The following is an 18,609-nucleotide window of genomic DNA, read 5'->3' on the forward strand; positions in this document are numbered from 1 at the left end:
GTGACTTTTTTTGATGGCCCCTCTTCATCTGATTGTGAGTCCAGGCTGGAGTCCTGCTCGCTTCTAGCTTCTGCCTCCTCCATGGCTGTGGCTTTGGTTGCAAGTTTCTCAGCCATCTTTTTGGTAAGAGCTCTGGTCTGTGCTCTGTTTGCTTCTTCAGGGTAGGTGTTGGGTTCAGTCATTATCTGGAGTTATGGGCAACCGCCCTCTGCTACCATTTTGTTAAAGATGGATCTAGCCCAATAACTCAAAGACAAATTTCAATTTTTTTCTGTATTTTTATTGTAGGTTTATTGGCACTAAAAGTCACTGACCTTGTACCTTTCTCTTTCAGGTATGGAGCTTTTATACCCAGGAGGAGGGGCAAGGAGGTAAGGAGTGATTACAGGGGTTATGGGATATATGGTCAGTTAACCCTTGCAGGGCCGGGTGATCAGGGAGGTGTTGTAGTTAGACATTTACCATGACATCTCACACACCTGTACCTGAATCCAGAGCCAGTATATGCCCAAGTCCATTTCACTGAACAGAAAGGACGGTTCCTTTAGCTCTCAATCAAGAGGTTCTGAACCACTTTCAAGTCAATGGGAACAACAGCATCACCAGAAGAATAAGGAAGCACTCTTCCAAATAAAGGATTATTGAGAAGGGAGTAGAGTACTGCTTCCAACTGGACTTGTATTTTTTATAGAGCTTATGTAGATGTAGCCCAGCTGGAAAAGACATCTGAAAAATTGTTCTAAAAATTAGTTCAGTAAGCTTTGTTATTTAATTATGGTATTGGCTAAGTCCAAATGGCTAAGCTCACCCAACATGCTTAGCCAGGGGTGAAATCCACCAGGTTCTGACAGGTTCTGGAAAACCAGTAGCAGAAATTTTTAGTAGTTCGGAGAATCGGCAAATACCACCTCTGGCTGGCCCCAGAGTGAGGTGGAAATGGGGATTTTGCAATATCTTTCCCCCAGGAGTGGGGAAGGAATGGGGATTTTGCAGTTTCCTTCCCCTGCCACACCACGCCCACCAAGCCACGCCCACAGAACCGGAAGTAAAAAAATTTGGATTTCACCATTGTGTTTAGCCCACAAACACAGGTAATCCTCAATTTATGACCACAACTGAACCCAAAATTTCCATTGCTAAACAAGTCAGTTATTAAGGGAGCTTTGCCATTTTTTACAACCTTTCTTGACACAGTGGTTAAATGAATCAATGCAGTTGTTAAATTAATAACATGCTTGTTAAATGAATCTGGCTTCCCCAGATTTGCTTGTCAAAAGATTGCAAAAGATGATCCCAGGACACTGCAACCATCATAGAGACATGCCAATAGCCAAGTGGATGAATTTTGGTCACATGTCCATGAGGGTGCTGCCACAGTCATAAGTGTGAAACATGGTAATAAGTCACTTTTTTTCCAGTGCCTCTGTAACTTCAAGTGGTCATTAAAGGTATGGTTGTAAGTTGAGGAGTACCTGTAATGATTTACACACTCACTGACTGAATTCACATAATACTGAGTAAATATTGAATGATATTGAAATTTAATGAATGAATGAATCAATGAATGAATCAATGATAATAATATTGAAATTGAAGGAATAAATAGGTACACCAAAACTAAATAAACTGTATCTTTGTTTAATGGGACATATATGCTTGAGGAGTTCCAAATAGCCAAACTTTCTGGATACTACTTCTTCTATATCCATTTTAAAATGTATCTAGGATATTTTGAACATTTTCAAAATTTCAGACCAGTATGAGCATTTTGAGTCTGTAGAGATCTATAGTCATTCAACTATTATTTGCCTCTTTGGATAGCGGCTGAGCACAAGGAACATTACTTTCCCCCCATCTTTGTAAAAGTAGAAGGGAATAAGATATGGATAGTCCTTTACTTACAACCATTCATTTAGTGATCATTCAACATTACAGCGGCAATGAAAAAAAGTGATTTAGGACCAAAATTCCTTCCTAAAACAGTCACAGCATTCCCACACATTATCAATTGGCATGTATGTATTTGTCACAGTTTCAGCATCCTGGGTTCAGGTGACAACTACCATATGCTTCTGACAATGGGGAAAGTCAAATTTGCTTAACAGCCACATTATTTACTTAACAAATGCAGTGATTCACTATGAGCCATGGTGGCTCAGTGGTTAGAATGCAGCACTGCAGGCTAATTCTGCTGACTGCTGACTGCCAGCAGTTCGAGTCTCACCAATCTCAAGGTTGACTCAGCCTTCCATCCTTCCTAGGTCGGTAAAATGAGGACCCAGATTATTGGGGGCAATATGCTGACTCCATAAACTGCTTAGAGAGAGCTGTAAAGTACTGTGAAGTGGTATATAAGTCTAAGTGCTAAGTGCTATTGCTAAGTGACTTGCTTAACAACCATTTTACATTCGGGCTCCAATTGGGGACATAAATTAAGGATTGCCTGTATTATGATTTCCCCGTGGTTCTAGCCTCAGAATATGGAAAGGGTACCATTTTTAATATAATGCAGTGATACATTGCCAGTTTGCAAGTGAAATTGCTATCTTGAAAGAGATTTTCTTTGTCCACAGATACACAGATCCCCTTGTGCAGAGATATACTGAAATATTTCACAATATATTGGTTGAAAAACCATCTTCACAATACTTGAATGATCAAGATGAGACTCAGCTCGCACAAATAATGATATTTTCATCTGGAATACTTCATGCATAGACAACAACCGAGATCTCTCATTGCCTGTATAAGATTTCACAAAGGGTTAGCACAGGTGTGTGAATTCAGTTTCTGAGATGTTGACATTTTACTAAACAATAGTCAACACCAAGGGAACATATCAAAAAAAAAAAGAGGAAGGCATGGTGCCCTTGACAAACTGTTAATTATGTTCCTTGCAGCAATTAAATGTTCAATATGAGCTTTGCCACCTATTAACATATGCATGGAAAAGCAGTTTCACTGAGTAATTGCAACGAAATATTTGTTTGGAGTAATATCATGTTTATTGTCATGCACAAGAAATCAGGAATCAAATATACGTTTGTCCATGCTATCTCTTTACAATCTGAACTACTAATGATCAAGGCAAATTGGTGGTAGATTAAGAGTCACAGGAATTCAAGGTGGACTTGGCTTAGATCTCTTGTTGATATGAAGGGACTCAAGACTGATGACGTGCTTGACCCCTCCCTCAGACTCAGTCTCCTACATAGGGGTGGGCTTCAAAAATTTTAGCAATGGGTTCTCTGCCCAGTTGCTGGGTGGGCGTGGCCATGGTGGGCATGGTCTAGTCGGCTCCCTGCACCACAGCGAGAGGGGGCGTTTTTGCCCTCCCCAGGCTCCGGAGGCTTCCGGCCTTCCCAAACATCTGGTAGGCCCATTTTTCACCCTCCCCGAGCCTCCGCACATGCCCTGCACTTACTTGCATCCAAAACGGGCTGTGTGGGGACTCCTGGGAGGGGAGGGGAGGGGAGGGGCAGGGGGGCCGAGCCAGGAGTGGGATTTGGAGGTTCTCCAAACTGCATAGAATCTTAGCTAGAGGTTCTCCTGAACTCTTGCGAACCCCCAGCAGCCCACCCCTGCTCCTGGATGGGTGCCAATGAATACTTTGCACTGGGCTAGGAATGTTCTCGGAAGAGTCTCCAGTAAATCTTTGTAGTAAGCAGCTGGAGGTCTTGGGAATCAGTGCAGCGGTCACCATAGTTGGCCCTGGGCTGAGGTGCAGCAGGTGATGGAGGTTGCTGGGGAGGCATTTGTTGAGTCAACACTTTTACCTGCTGAAATATCTGATGCACATTTGCTGTTAAATTTCTCATCTTGTCCTTCAAGTCATCTTGGCACCTCCCAGATCGTTTGTTGTAGCTGCAGCTCTGGGATCTGATGCCATGCCGTGGGTCTTCTGGATTCTGTGAAAATTTTTTGTGTTAGTTCGGATTAATGCCAGGCACAAGAAATCAGGAACCGAGTACAAGTTTAATCCATGCCATCTCTCTACAAGAATCAGAACTACTAATAGTCAAGACAAATTGGTGGTAGATAAGAGTCAATGGAATTCATTGGTAGATAAGATCTGGCCTGCAGGGCTGCCCTGGGAACAGCAAAAGACTGGTCCGCAGTGCCTCTGCCAGCGAAAACGGATGCCCTCCTGAGCTCCGTTTTCGCTGACAGAGGATTGCAGGAAGCTGTCACAGCTGAAAATGGAGCTTGGAGCCTGTTTTCTCTGGCAGAGCACTTGGGCTACCACAGGCGCCCCCGATACGAGCTGGCCATGTCCACTCCAGCCCCCTGAGGTCAAACACAACCGACCCTCAATGTAGCCATCAACGAAATCGAGTTTGACACCCCTGGTATAGGCAGAGTACATGACTTTCAACATAATTGGAAAAATTGATCAGGAAAGCGTAGCTTTTCCCTTATATATGATTATCATCCAAATAAAACTTGTTTACGCACTAGCCAAGGATCACAGGCGAATCAACCAAACACCTTCCTTTCATATGTATTCATATGTGACAGTGCTGCTACTATGGTTGCTATCAGATGGCTGCTTTCAGATCAAACGCTGGTCTAAACACAGACAGAAAGATAACAATTTGTCTATTTTCTAGTTGGATAGATTAGAAAAACGTATTTTAGCTTTCAAAAAATGCTCTGTTGCAAAGGAAAAATTACCTAAGGTGGCAAGAATACAAGTCACGGTTGAATCCATACCAAAATTCCAATCACATTTCACTTTGATTTTTTTCAAAAGAAATATTTGTGTGCTATTTATACCTACGCCTTTCTTACAGAGGTGTCACTCAAATTTGTGCAACATTATAATTAAGTTGCCTGGTGCCTACTCTGCCTGGTGCTTCAACCAAGTGCTTTAGAATGCCTTCTTGCATTTTCCCTGTGTTATTTCTCCTGTTTCGCAGTGCAGTATCAGCCTAAGAAGAAGCTGTCGTGCTGATTGGTTGAAGTGGCAGAGAGAATTACTAGGATGATAAAACTCAGCACTTTTCTCCAGTGGTAAAATCCAAATTTTTATACTACCGGTTCTGTGGGCATGGCTTGGTTGGCATGGTGTGGGCTTGGTGGGTGTGGCTTGGTGAGCGTGGCAGGGGAAGGATACTGCAAAATCACCATTCCCTCCCCACTCCAGGGGAAGGATACTGCAAAATCTTCATTCCCACCCCATTCTGGGGCCAGCCAGAGGTGGTATTTGCTAGTTCTCTGAACTGCTCAAAATTTCCGCTACTGGTTCTCCAGAACCTGTCAGAACCTGATGGATTTCACCCCTGCCTTACTCCTTCTTTCAAATGACCATAAGAATGGCCATTATTGAATCCCCTGCTATCAGTGACCCATTCACAAGCAGTGCATCCGCTTTATGGGCTTTTGACGTCTTTTCCTGTTACAAAGTAACTATAGTCTATCAGGGACATTATTTTTTTCAAAGTAAGGAGTCTTTCTTGGCTCTTGAGTGGCATGCTGTAGCTGCTATCCACTACTTAGTAGAAAGGGAAAAAATGATCTGACATCATTAACTGTGTAGTGGATGCAACTGAATCCCTCTTGCCTCTTTATGACTTCCTGGACAAGTCCCTGCAGTTTTCTTGGTGGTTTGTCACTGCCTTATTTCTAGGGCTGAGAGAGAAAGTGACCGGCCCAAAATCACCCAGTTGGATTTGTATGTAAGGCAGAACTATATTTCACAGTCTCCTGGTTTCAGATACAGGGTTTTTCACTACTATCCCAAACTTGCACTCACATTTAAATTTGCTTGTTAAATATGATTAATTTAATTATCCTTCTCATCTTCTCATTTCTCATTCTTTTTCATCTTCTCATCTTTCCTACTATCTTCTCCTATTGGTATCTTATGATTTATTACTTGTTATTTGTATTTTACTATTAATGATTGTAACTATGGTTTATGATCTATGATCTATCACTTTGTTGTTTGATTGAGAGTTTATGCACCAGAGACAAATTCCTTGTGTGTCCAATCACACTTGACCAATAAAGCTATCCTATCCTATCCTATCCTATCCTATCCTATCCTATCCTATCCTATCCTATCCTATCCTAATCTAATCTAATCTAATCTAATCTAATCTAATCTAATCTAATCTAATCCCTATCCCTATCTTACTCTACTGTTTTCCAGTCTATGATACTAAATATTACAACTTGGAAATTATTTCTGGATTCTCTGAAGGTGTGTGTGTGTGTGTGTGTGTGTGTGTGTGTGTGTGTGTAAAAATTGAGGCTACATAAAGTTCTAAATCTTGTGGTCTGTTATTTGGGATTGTGTTGAAGTCAAGGCTGTTCATGTAGTCCATTACTGATTAATCAAGTACTGACCAAAGACAGCATCTCAAATCCTTTATCCAGCCTTCAGGTTTAGACAATAACATGTATCACATCTTTATTTTTCTCAGTCAATCCTATTTATTCTTCTACCATGGCTTGTGTGCACAGTATGCATCTGAAAAATGTTGTTTTAGACTTTCCTCTCTTAAGCTGATGGCAATAGCTTAAAAGCAACAAATTAAGAGGAATTTCCATTGAGGCAGCCAATTCTGGTGGAGTCCAAAGAATGAAATCAATCTGCCATCTCATCACTGTTGATATCAATATTTGTCTTCAGTTTGAACTAATTCTGTTGAAAAAACAAAACTATCTGCAAGAGAGAAATAGAATTTGTCTGAATATTAAAAGAGCATTCATTCCAGAAAGAAATTAGTCATAATGATAAAAGAAGATATGATAGAAAAGACAAAAATGAGATTGAAATCTAAACTGGATTTGGATGTAGAATAGGAGAAAATATTAAATTTTATTTATGGGTATCAAACAAGAAATATGCAGATATCAACTATGTCTCTATGATAAATATTTTCATATCAGTCATAAACAGACTCCTAAATTTCATGGAACAAATCCTATCATCATCCACTAGCAAGGACTATAATTGAACGTAATAGGGATTATAAAATAATGGCAAATGGATATCTAAATTTAGAGTGCACTATGCATGGTTGCCTTTCCCAGTCTGTTGCTTTCCGGATGTGCTGAAACTTATGGTAATTAAACACATCTGGAAGGAAAACAGAAGCTGTCCAAAGCTGTCCTGAAGAGAGATATAGAAGGCATACCAGATAGAGACGATTAGGGAAATAGATCCAGGTTGGCTGTTGCAGCAATTATTCATCTTACTCGATGGTCTCTTTCAAATTTTATCTATCAGGAATAGGAAGCAAAAGGGACTTAATGAAGGCAAAGTGAATGATCTGTGACATGCCTCACTCCAGGTTATGGCACATGATCCAAATGAAACATATTATCTAAAATAGAAATGATGGCATCTACATCAAACAACACGGGAGGGATTTTGATAGAATCAGGTTAATCAAATCCCAACATTAGCTCATGAATATGAAATCATAGGATTATCACGTGTGGTGTGCAAAAATCAAAGGCCCTATCAAGGAAGAACACTATTTATTGCTAACTTCATGGAAAGTGTATGATTGGTTTACAATACAAATGGTTTACAATAAAAAAATATTTACATTTTAATTTAGGAAAGCTAAATATTTTAAACTACATTATTTATTTATTTATTTAACCCAATGGTGCGTTTCTACCGGTTTGCCTTGGTTCGGGCAAAGCGGTAGTGGTGGCAGCGGGAGGCTCCGCCCACCGGCCCAGCATCATCACGGACACTCTGCGCATGTGCAGAAGCACTGCGCGTGAGCTCCCAGTTCCGAACCACTAGCAAAGGTAAGTGGAACCCACTACTGATTTAACCATATTAAAATAGAGAGTCCTCAAATCATGGTGTCTTCATGGACACATCCATTTATTTTTCTTAGGAACAATATGAAAGTCTTCTACAATTTCCCATGTAGTTTAGAGATCTATGATCAATCAATCTTTATTACAGTCACAGACTAGGGAATAATTCTATAATAACCGAACTGAGCAGCTCTAAACCTGATTAACTTTTTTTTTTCAAGATTAACAAAACCACAATGGCCAGTTTCCAATTCATATAAAGAATTAAAACAGACCACACATATGCCAATGTGAGCCATGAACTAATTAGTTTTTTAGTCAAGAGCCAAAGTGAATAATACATATTTCAGATGACCTTATAAACTGATGTTCCTTATAAGTTGATTTACTTCTGGAGAAAAGTTCTAGGACAGCCATTTGACATAATACCAGGAGTTTGAGGACACTACCCCACACCATCTCCTGAATCAACCGGATTGACAGAATAAAACAAAGGCAAAATTATGATGATATGTTCATAAATAATGAATGGCTTGCATTGGTTGCCGGTTGCCCTCCGGGTGAGATTCAAGGTGCTGGTGTTAACCTATAAAGCCCTTCATGGCTTAGGCCCAGGCTATTTGTTGGACCACCTGCAACCAGCGTCAACTTCCCATCGCCTGGTGCGCTCTCACAGAGAGGGCTACTCAGGGTGCTGTCGGCTAGACAATGTCAGCTGGTGACCCCCAGGGGTAGAGCTTTCTCTGTGAGCGCCCCCACACTTTGGAATCAAATTCCCTTGGGGTTCCAGTTGGCCCCTGACCTTCGCACCTTCCGCCGTGAATTGAAAACCTGGCTATTTATGTCCCCCAGCTTGGACTGATGGGGTAGTATATTTTAAAATTTTTAAAATTTTTCATATTTTGTGTATATTTGTTGATTTTAACAATTGCTTGGTCAATTGTTGTTGTGAGCCACCCTGAGTCCTTGGAGCTAGGGCGGCATACAAATTTTATAAATAAATAAATAAATAAATAATGATCACAGGACACTTCAAGCTGCAATAATGGGAAAGTGGGGGTGGGGAACCCCTCCACGGTACATTAAGAAAGTGCTTTCCACATCATCCAACACTCTTCTTTGGTAGCTGCAACCTATCACTCCAGCTTTTGTTGCACAAGGCTCTAGCAGTTTTTCAAAAGAGCATTATTACATCCACATTCAGATATTGCCTGATACATCATGGGGCAAAATGGTTGTAAGAAGCCGGTTGTAAGGGGTTGCTTCCTTCTACTTTACCTTGTATCACTCCTCTACTCCTGTAGTCTATTTGTCAAGAAGATGTAAAGGAGAGAAAGCAAAGGTAATTAACCTCCATTGATATTAATACCATCAATAAGCATGCTCTAGTTTTTATTAGCGCTACAAGGGAACAGCAGGGTTAGCTGTGAAATTGCCGGTGTCCTTGGAAGTGTGATGGAATATAATACAGAGTCGCAGGAGGTGGGGGGGGCATTCCCAAGGAGGGAAGAGGCAGCTCCTCATTAAATCTTTGGTATGTAGATTTGTGTTTTGGTTTAGCAAAATTCCTATCTAAAGAGGAGCAACAATAAAGGAAGTTTTCTAAAGCAGTTTCTCACGTTGTTTTTGGTTTCTTGCACTTGGCAGGAAGCAACTTATCAAGCAGGCAAGATAACAACACTCCCATCCAAAAGAAGAAAAACAGGACAGGTAATCCTCGACTTACGACCACCACCGAGCCCAAAAGTTCCATTGCTAAGCAAGACAGTTGTTAAGGGAGTTTAGCCCCCATTTTACAACCCTTCTTGCCACAGATGATAAGTGAATCACTGCCGTGGTTCATATCACGGTTGTTAAGTGAATCTGGCTTCGCAACTGAGTTTGCTTGCCAGAAGGTCGCCAAAGGGTATCACATGATTTGGGAAACTGCAACTGTCATAAATACATGCCAGTTGCCAAACATCCAAATTTTGATCACATGATCCTAGTTATGGAGAACTATTTATGTTTACTAACATTATATAGGTAGCCTTTCAGTGGTGGGTTCCTCCTGGTTCGGCCCAGTTCAGCCGAGCTGGTAGTGGTGACGATATGACATCACCGAACCGGTTCTCTTTGTTCGAGAACTGGGCCCTCCCCCCCCGTTATTCTTACCTTTTATTTGCCCCCCCCCAATCTATTCGCGGCCTCCCGAGTCCCAGCTGATTGGCTAGAAGGAAAAAAAACTGTTTAAACTCTTGCCACAGCTGATCAGTCTTAAAAGGCAGTGTAGTGGTAGACCGATGCCTCTAAAAACAAATGGGTAGACCAGTACAGCTCTGCAAGTAGTTAAAAGCCTGGTAGACCAGTACCTCTGCTAAATCCTAAAGAATTGTCACATGACCATCAAGCCATGCCCACAAAATAAGCCACGCCCACAGAACCGGTAGTAAAAAAATTTAGACCCCACCCCTGTAGTCCTTGACTTATGATCAGTCACTTAGCAATCTAAGAGCCTGGGTGGTGCAGCGGACTAAGTGCTGTTAAGTGCTAGCACTTAACTGCCAGCTGCCTGCAATTAGTGCGAGTTCAAATCTCACCAGGCTCAAGGTTGACTCAGCCTTCCATCATTTCGAGGTAGGTAAATTGAGGACCCGGATTGTGGGGGAAATAAGCCAGCTTTGTATAGAACAACACCGCTTGGGGGGGGCGGGGCAAAAGCCCTACTAAGCAAGTATATACAAAAAAGTATGCAGGCTATTGCTATAATGCATTGTAAGCCGCCCTGCGTCTACGGAGAAGGGCGGCATATAAATTGGACTAATAAATAAATAAATAAATAAATAAATAAATAAATAAATAAATAAATAAATAAATAAATATTGAAGTTTCTATGCCACCCCAAAGGTACTTACAATTGTCCAGCAAGAGTCAAGTTCTTCATGGTAGATGGGGATTGTCACACCTGGCTCATCTGGAGGGTCCCTATTCATAGTACATTTGCTTAATGGTCAGCACAAAAACATGTCCTAAAATTGGGTTGGTTGCATGATGATCCACTTAATGACGAGCACAAATTACAACTGTAATTCTGGATTCAATTACAGTCATAAGCTGCCTGCATTGTGCTTTTCAATGTACTAGAATTCCCCAAGCAATTCATAAATGTAATAGCTGTAGGAGAAAACCGTATGATTTCCAGAACTGAATGATGAAACCAGCTAAAGGATAAACTATACAGTATAGATAGTCCTGGACTTACAACAGTTCATTTAGTGACTGTTCAAAGTTACAACGCCACTGAAAAAAAGTGACTTATGACCTTTTTTTCACACTTACAACCTTTGCAGCATCCCTACGGTCATGTGATGAAAATTCAGTTGGGCAACTGGTTCATATTTATGACGGCTGCTGTGTCCCAAGGTCATATGATCCCCTTTTGTGACCTTCTGACAAGCAAAGTCAATGGAGAAGTCAGACTCATTTAACAACCGGGTTACTAATTTATCAATTGCAGTGATTCACTTAACAATTGAGGCAAGAAAAGTCATAAAACGAAGCAAAACTCACTTAACAAATGTCTCACTTAACAACAGAAAGTTTGGGCTCAATTGTGGTCGTAAGTCGAGGACTACCTGTACAGGAGTAATACATCTCCAGACTAAAACTACAGGAAAGGGAATTTGTCATATAATGCCATGAGTTTACAGCCTTAAGGAAATCCTAGCCATGCCCATCATTTATGCTTGCATGTCACTTCAATACCAATTCAATTGCTTCATCATGTAGTCTGCTAATAAAAACAATGAGGCTCACTCCATGAATATTTTTGGTAGAAAAAGATGTCACAGGACAGCGACCATTTATGCAGATGAATGGCTTTCTATTGTGCTGTGCTTTTGCTCCAACGAAGCAGAACAAACCCTTCTTTTACTTTATTTATAGGAAATGGAGGGGAAAAGGAGAGGAGGAACATACTGGTACTGGCTTGCTAATAAAAACATAGTTAACGCAGCTCCTACTCACTTGTCCTGCTGGGACTAACAGAAACAGGTCACAATTCTGCTAAATTGAAATAATTGCCTACAGAGTTCCAACTTTGCTGTGGAATCATGATGACTTTAAACAAAATATGGAAATCTGAGTTTAAGCCTAAGTATAAAGCTGTTGAAGAAATAAAGCATCTTATGGGAACAAAAATATAAACAACCCTCTACTATGTGGTTCTCATTTTTTGTAAATAAATCACAACTGGTTTATTTTGTTAAATTTGTTATATAACAAATATTTAGTATATTCATACAATATAAGCCAAAATCATATTTATAATCCATGATAGTTGTATGTCAATACTGCACTAAACCAGAGGTCTGCAACCTTAAACACTCAAAGAGCTATTTGGACCTGTTTCCCACAGAAAAGAAAACACTGGGAGCCACAAAACCTGGGTGGGCGTGGCCAACTCGACATCATTCACTGCCACCAGTCACATGACCCCCCCCCCCAGCCATGCCTACCCAGCTGGTCATTAGGGCAGAGTACCAGTTGTTAAAAAACACCGGGAACCACATAACTCTTTTGACATCTCTCTCTCTCTCTCTCTCTCTCTCTCTCTCTCTCTCTCTCTCTCTCTCTCTCTCTCTCTCCTCCTCTCTCTTATCTCTCTGCCTCTGCCCTGGCCACTTCTCCATACCCTGCCATCACCCTTACCTTCTCAGGCAAGGCGAGGAGTGACTGGGAGGGGAGGGTGAGGGGCGAGGCCAGCCAGTGGTGGGATCACCCAACAGGGAGCCACAGCAGAGGGCCCAAAAAGCTGCAGGCAGCTCCGGAGCTTCAGTTTGCTGACACCTGCACTAAACCATCATATATCCGGGCTTAATGTATCATTCCTTGATTTGAAACAGACATCATTTGTACTACATCAGCTTTCATATTAGCATACTATGGCAAATAAGCATAGCCTTTACGTTCCATAAATCAGGAGTCCCCAACCCCTGGCCTGTGGACTTGTATCGGGCTGCAGCATCCCAGAAACTGGACCATGCAAACAAGTGAAGCCCCATCTGCATGATGCAGAGAAACAATGCTTCCTCTCCACGGAATTGGTCCCTGATGCCCAAAAAGTTGGAGGCCACTTCAGTGGTAGGTTTCAAATTTTTTTACTACCAGTTCTGTGGGTGTGGCTTGGTGGGCATGGCATGACTTGGTTGGCGTGGCTTGGTGGGCATGGCAGGGGAAGGATACTGTAAAATCTCCATTCCCACCCCACTTCAGGGGAAGGTTACTGCAAAATCCCCATTTTCTCCCGATCAACTGTGACTTGGGAAGCAGAGAATAGATTGGGACGGGCCAGTCAGAATTTCCGCTACCAGTTCTCCAGAACTGGTCAGAACCTGCTGAAACCCACCTCTGGGCCACTGCCATTAACTATGTTTTATAACTTAACATTTGTGCAAATCCAGCCCTCCAGACGGCAGAGAACGAGGTGGCTGGATGGAGTCACTGAAGCAGTAGGTGTGAACTTAAATGGACTCCAGAGATGATAGAGGACAGGAAGGCCTGGAGGAATGTTGTCCATGGGGTAGCGATGGTTCGGACATGACTTCACAACTAACAACGACAAATAATACAGATAGTCCTCGAATTATGGCTATAATGGAACCTGCCTATCATAGTCATAACTTGAGATGGCTATAGGGTGGGTCAGTCACATGATTGACTCAATTTTACAATCATTTTTGTGACTGTTGTTAAGCGAATGCTGTGGTGGTTGACCAAATCAATGATCCACTATGGGCACAGTTTTGGCCAAAGCCAAAAGTTTTCAGGAAAACCATCATAAAATGCAATCACATGACTGTGGGATGAGGCCAACAGCCATAAATGAAACCTGGTTGCTGAGCACTTGAAGTGCAGTCATATGACCCAACTGTCAGAACTTTGAATATGGATCAAAAGTACCCCCTTAGATAGGTCCATTGGACAACCCATCGAATTGTTGTAAGATGCACAGCATGGCACAGGTTGTATCTGCAAATGAATGTGGAGGTAATAGAAAGTCTGAAGATAATTAAGTTCAAGGCAAGGATGAAAAGGCATTTCATCAGCTGATAAGGTACCTTCTCATACAACTTGTTTTGCACATGCTCAGCATGGTCATAAAACTTTACAAACCAGCCCCAGCATGGATGTACCATGGCAGAATATGAACCCATTGTCTGTTACAGGAAACGCAGCATGTTTATTCTTCTATGTACTGTTAATAAAGCTTGTGATGATCACACTAGCCTTCAGCAATTCTTTTCTTGGAAAGCTCTCATGACTAGCGCCCCCTGGAGGACATTTACAATTGGCATCAAGGTTTCCAAGAAACGGTCTGGAATTTTTATTTTTATTTTTTTAAAAAGGAGATGGGACTGGAAGAGAATCCTGAGTTGGCCATCTACGGTTGTAGACTGGCTTCATCAATCAGACACCAAGGGACTAGGAAGATGCCTTAATTTCCTAGCAGTGCCTAGAAATTTTAAAAGTTTCAGCAGTAAAAGCTGACAGATGAGTGCTAGTTACTCAGACCAGATGGATTTTGCTGGAAAGCCTTTAAAATGATAGTTGATTGAAAAATGGAGCTTTGACGGCACAAAATAAGCAACTGCAGGTTGGAAGCAGAAAAAGGAAATGCATTTGTTGTGAATTCAGATGAAGTGAACATATGTTGTGTGTCAAAACCTGGTTGATTATTGTAGTTTGTTCTGGTTTTGTCCTTAATCATAAATATGACAGCATTATGGATAAAGAAATAAAAGAGATGAAGTCTGATTGCTTTATGAAATTTAAGATCTAATTCAATTTGTGCATTTGGAACTCCTTGCCATTGCAAAGGGAATGGCAGATTATTGTCAAAGTCTGTGGAGATTCTAAGTCACCCAGATCATGGTTGTCCCAAACCGTCTTTTTCAAGAGACCACTTCTTTGTTTTTCCTTGGAGCCATTTCTCTGGCTCCAAGGTGGGGCCCAAGAGAGAGTATAAATCTCTCTTTCTCTCTCCCATGTGCTCATTTTGCCCACGACCTCAAACCATGTGGTCCTGTCCAGTGGTGGGTTTCAAATTTTTTTACTACTGGTTCTGTGGAAGTGGCTTGGTGGGCGTGGCATGGCTTGGTAGGTGTGGCTTGGGCATGGCAAGGATACTGCAAAATCTCCATTCCGACCCCACTCCAGGGGAAAGATACTGCAAAATCCCCATTCCCTCCTGATCAGCTGGGATTTAGGAGGCAGAGAATAGATGGGGGTGGGGCCAGTCAGAATTTTTACTACCAGTTCTCCAAACTACTCAAAATTTCCACTACCGGTTCTCCAGAACTGGTCAGAACCTGCTGACCAGGACCCATCTCTGCTCCTATCCACCATTAAACCATCTTTCCAAATAGCCTCCATGTTTCCAGTGTATTTCTCCCCACTTGGAACTGAACCTAGGTGGACATTGGACATTTCTTCCAACACAGTCTTAGAAAAACAGATGTTTGGGAGAGGAAGGAGGTGGGGCTTTGTGCATTTTAGCTTTTAAACTCTAACTAGGTTTTACAAAAAAAATGCATAGAATAGAATAACAGAGTTGAAAGGGACCTTGGTGATCTTCTAGTCCAACCCCCTGCCCAGGCAGGAAACCCTACACCAAATAGGGTTAAGACAAATTGTTATCCAACATCTTCTTAAAAATTTCCGGTGTTGGAGCATTCACAACTTCTGCAGGCAAGTTGTTCCACTGATTAATTGTTCTGTCAGGAAATTTCTCCTTAGTTCTAAGTTGCTTCTCTCCTTGATTAGTTTCCACCCATTGCTCTTTGTCCTGCCTTCAGATGCTATGGAGAATAACTTGACTCCCTCTTCTTTCTGGAACCCCCCGAGATATCGGAACACTGCTATCATGTCACCCCTAGTCCTTCTTTTCATAAGGCTAAACATATCCAGTTCCAGCAACCGTCCTTTATGTTTTATCGAGTCCCCTAATAATCTTTGTTGCTCTTCTCTGCACTCTTTCTAGAGTCTCAACGTATTTTTTACATCGATTTCTTGGAAATGCTGGAGTACTGGTGTTGTTTCCTCTCACAAACACCTCGCCCCTCGAGGTGGTCCTCGATTTATGATCACTATTGAGTCCAAAATTTCTGTTGCTAAGTCAGAAAGTTAAGTAAGTTCTGCGACATTTTACCACCTTTCTTGCCACAGTTGTTAAGTGAATCACTGCAGTTAAGTTAGTAACATGGTTACCATGAATCTGGCTTCCCCATTGAATGTGCTCGTCAAAAGGTTGCAGAGAGATATTTGTTAACTGAATTTTGCCCCATTTTATGACCTTCTTTGCTACAGTTAAGGGGATTACTGCAGTTCAGTAACCTAGTTAAGTGAATCAGGCTTCCCCATCATCTTTGCTTATCAGAAGTTTGCGAAAAGTGATCACATGATCCCGTCGTATGAACCAGTCGCCAAGCATCTGAATTTTGATCACATGATCGTGGGGATACTTCAAAGGTCGTAACTGTGAAAAAAAAACGGTCATGTGCCATTCTAACTTTCGTCACTAAATGAATTGTTATAGGTCAAGGACTATCTATAGGTGCATACTCTGTTCTCCACTGCTTCCATCCTGGTAAGAAATTTGTAAAATAATTAAATTGTAGGGGTTTCAGTGAAAAAAATCTGAAAGGGAACATTATTGGCACCAAAGAAAGATTGGGGGTGGTTTTAACACAACGACCCTGTGAGGTAAATCGGAGTGAGGGAGCGACAAGGCTCCTGTTCCGCCTCAGGTTGCAGCGTCTCGCAGAGAAATCCCCTCCCCCACCCCCACCCCCGTTCCCGGCCTCCACTAACAACGCGTCACTAGCAACCAATTCCTGGCAAGCTTCTACTTTACTCCTCCCCTACTAAGGAAGCCGAAAGGAGGGCAATATTCTTCAAAATAACAGACGCGTTTAGAACGGCCTCTTGGAAAGAGGAGGGGTCGCCGCGTGCCTCGGGACTTCCCCGCCCCTTTTCCCTCCTCCCTCCTCCGCGCGTGCAATCGGGTCCCAAGAGCGAGCCGGTGACGTCACTCCCCCTTCGATTCACGTGCCGTTCATCTTAAAAAAAAAAAAAAATCATGCCGCGCCCCCTTGGTCCTTCCCCTCCGAGCGCGCGCGCGCGCAAAGAGACACACGGCTTTCCTTTCCAGCCAATCACGAGCCGGGCCGGTCTATATCTCCTCCCCCTTGTCCAGAGACTCGCGCTTTCTCCTCCGGGACGTGAGCTGAGAGGTGGGGGTAAGGAAAGAGCCGTACGCGTGAACTAGAGCGAGGGAAGAAGCGAGTATCAAACTTTCAGGCATGAACCAATAATCTTCCTCGGACGGGGGCGGGACTTCCGCCGGGAGCCGGAAGAGAGGCTCGTGGGTCTCCCTGGCGTTCTCTTCTCCCTTCTCTCTCTCACTCTCTCTCTCTCTCTTCCCTCATCCTCATATGTGAGCGAATTGTCCCCGCTGCTTCTTGGCGTCGAAACGTTCCGGGGCTCGGACCCGCCGCCGCCGCCCCTGCCTTCTCCTCCTGCCGCCGCTGCTCCGCGCTCTTCCCCTCCCGCTTGCCGCTTCTCCCTCCTCCTCTTCCTCCCTGCTGCCGCCGCCGCCGCTTCTCCTCCGCCTGGGCGCCGCCGCCTCTGCCCCTCTCCCCGCTCTCTCTCTCTCTCTCTCTCTTTCTCTCTCTCTCACCCCTTTCCTGGGACTTGGCGGAGGAGAAGGAGGCGGCGGCGGCGGCGGCGGCGGCGGTGGGGAGCAGTAGGAGCAGCAGCAGCGGCGGCGGCAGCAGCAGAATTCCCAACCCGACTTCCGAGCGAGATTCCTCCGGCCCTCCGGGGCCTTTCTTAGTTTTGGGGTGTGACAGGTGAGTGAGGCCCCTTTTTCCTCCGGCCGCCGTTTCTCTCCCCCCTTTCCCCACCCGCCATTTTCTCACCCGAGGCCCTCACGGGGGCGGGGCTGCCCTCAGCCGATGGGTCCGGGTTTTAGGCCTGGTTCTGCCGGCAGCTCCGCACTGCGTCTGCTCGGGTGGCCTCCGCGGGAAGGAAACGCCGGGTTTGGGATGGGTCTCCTTCCCCCGCTTCCCTCCTCCTCTCCCTTCCCTGGTGCTTCCTTTGCCGGCTTCGTGTTTCCGCAAAGCCCTGGGGGTGGGGGGGTGGGATAGGGTGGGGTGGGGTGGGGGGAAAGAAAGCTGTGGCCCCAAATTGTCCTATGGCTGCTGGCCTCATTTCCTACCCCGAGGTGGGAATCCCGGCGTTTCGGTTCACTTTCTCTTTCTGTTTTTCCTTCTGCCATTGAGAGACCCTTGTGACTTTCTTGATAGCCTTTAAAGTTTATGGGGTAACACCAAACTCCAAAACTCTAAAGCTCTTGGACTGACACACCTCTCTTCTCACGCCTTGCTTCGTTTGCCACTTAAAGGAATAGCAAAAAGGTGGCTTCTCCCCTCCGCCCCCACCCCCCAACGCTTAAACTGGAAAGGCTTTTAATTCATTGGCCTGCCTGAACTCTGGTTGTGTGTGTAAGCTTTGTTTTGTATTGCTTTAAAAGGGGGAGTGTGGGATGCCTTGTACAATAACACCTTTTTCTTCTTACGCCTCTTAAATTGGGAAAGCAAAAGTGGCAGATTTCTACAGATTAACTGCTGACGTAGGTATCATGTTGGGCTCTGTTTTGGCTTTTTTAAAAAAAAAAAAAAGATTGGTTAAAAGAAATGAAGATACATGTATCGCAGTAGTAGACTGAAAACTGCCTACTAGGATTATACGTCATCAAAAAGGGAAATGTATTTTACCTTG

At 43.3% G+C, this 18,609-nt stretch overlaps 1 protein-coding gene and 1 long non-coding RNA gene across 9 annotated transcripts in view; one reads left to right on the forward strand and one right to left on the reverse strand.

Moving 5' to 3' along the window:
* Positions 1 to 276: 276 nt before the first annotated feature.
* LOC148114382 (uncharacterized) lies at positions 277 to 17,861 on the reverse strand. The gene is made up of 2 exons (XR_015734124.1): positions 17,748 to 17,861; positions 277 to 3,908 (listed from the first exon to the last, which is right to left on the reverse strand). It is a non-coding gene; the product is annotated as an uncharacterized LOC148114382 (long non-coding RNA).
* The window catches only part of LARP4B (La ribonucleoprotein 4B), a 51,399-nt gene continuing 49,794 nt past the window's right edge, over positions 17,005 to 18,609 (forward strand). For 2 of the 8 annotated variants that reach the window (XM_034402185.3, XM_087893038.1), the window contains exon 1: positions 17,007 to 17,066. The gene's annotated coding sequence lies outside the window, so the exon portion shown is untranslated. Of the gene's footprint in view, positions 17,679 to 18,609 lie in introns of all 8 variants that reach the window. The other 6 variants (XM_034402184.3, XM_034402187.3, XM_034402190.3 and 3 more) reach the window with 4 other exon arrangements.

This window comes from Pantherophis guttatus, chromosome 4 (genome assembly GCF_059756535.1).
Source record: "Pantherophis guttatus breed Tessera chromosome 4, ASM5975653v1, whole genome shotgun sequence".
NCBI classification, from domain to species: domain Eukaryota; kingdom Metazoa; phylum Chordata; class Lepidosauria; order Squamata; family Colubridae; genus Pantherophis; species Pantherophis guttatus.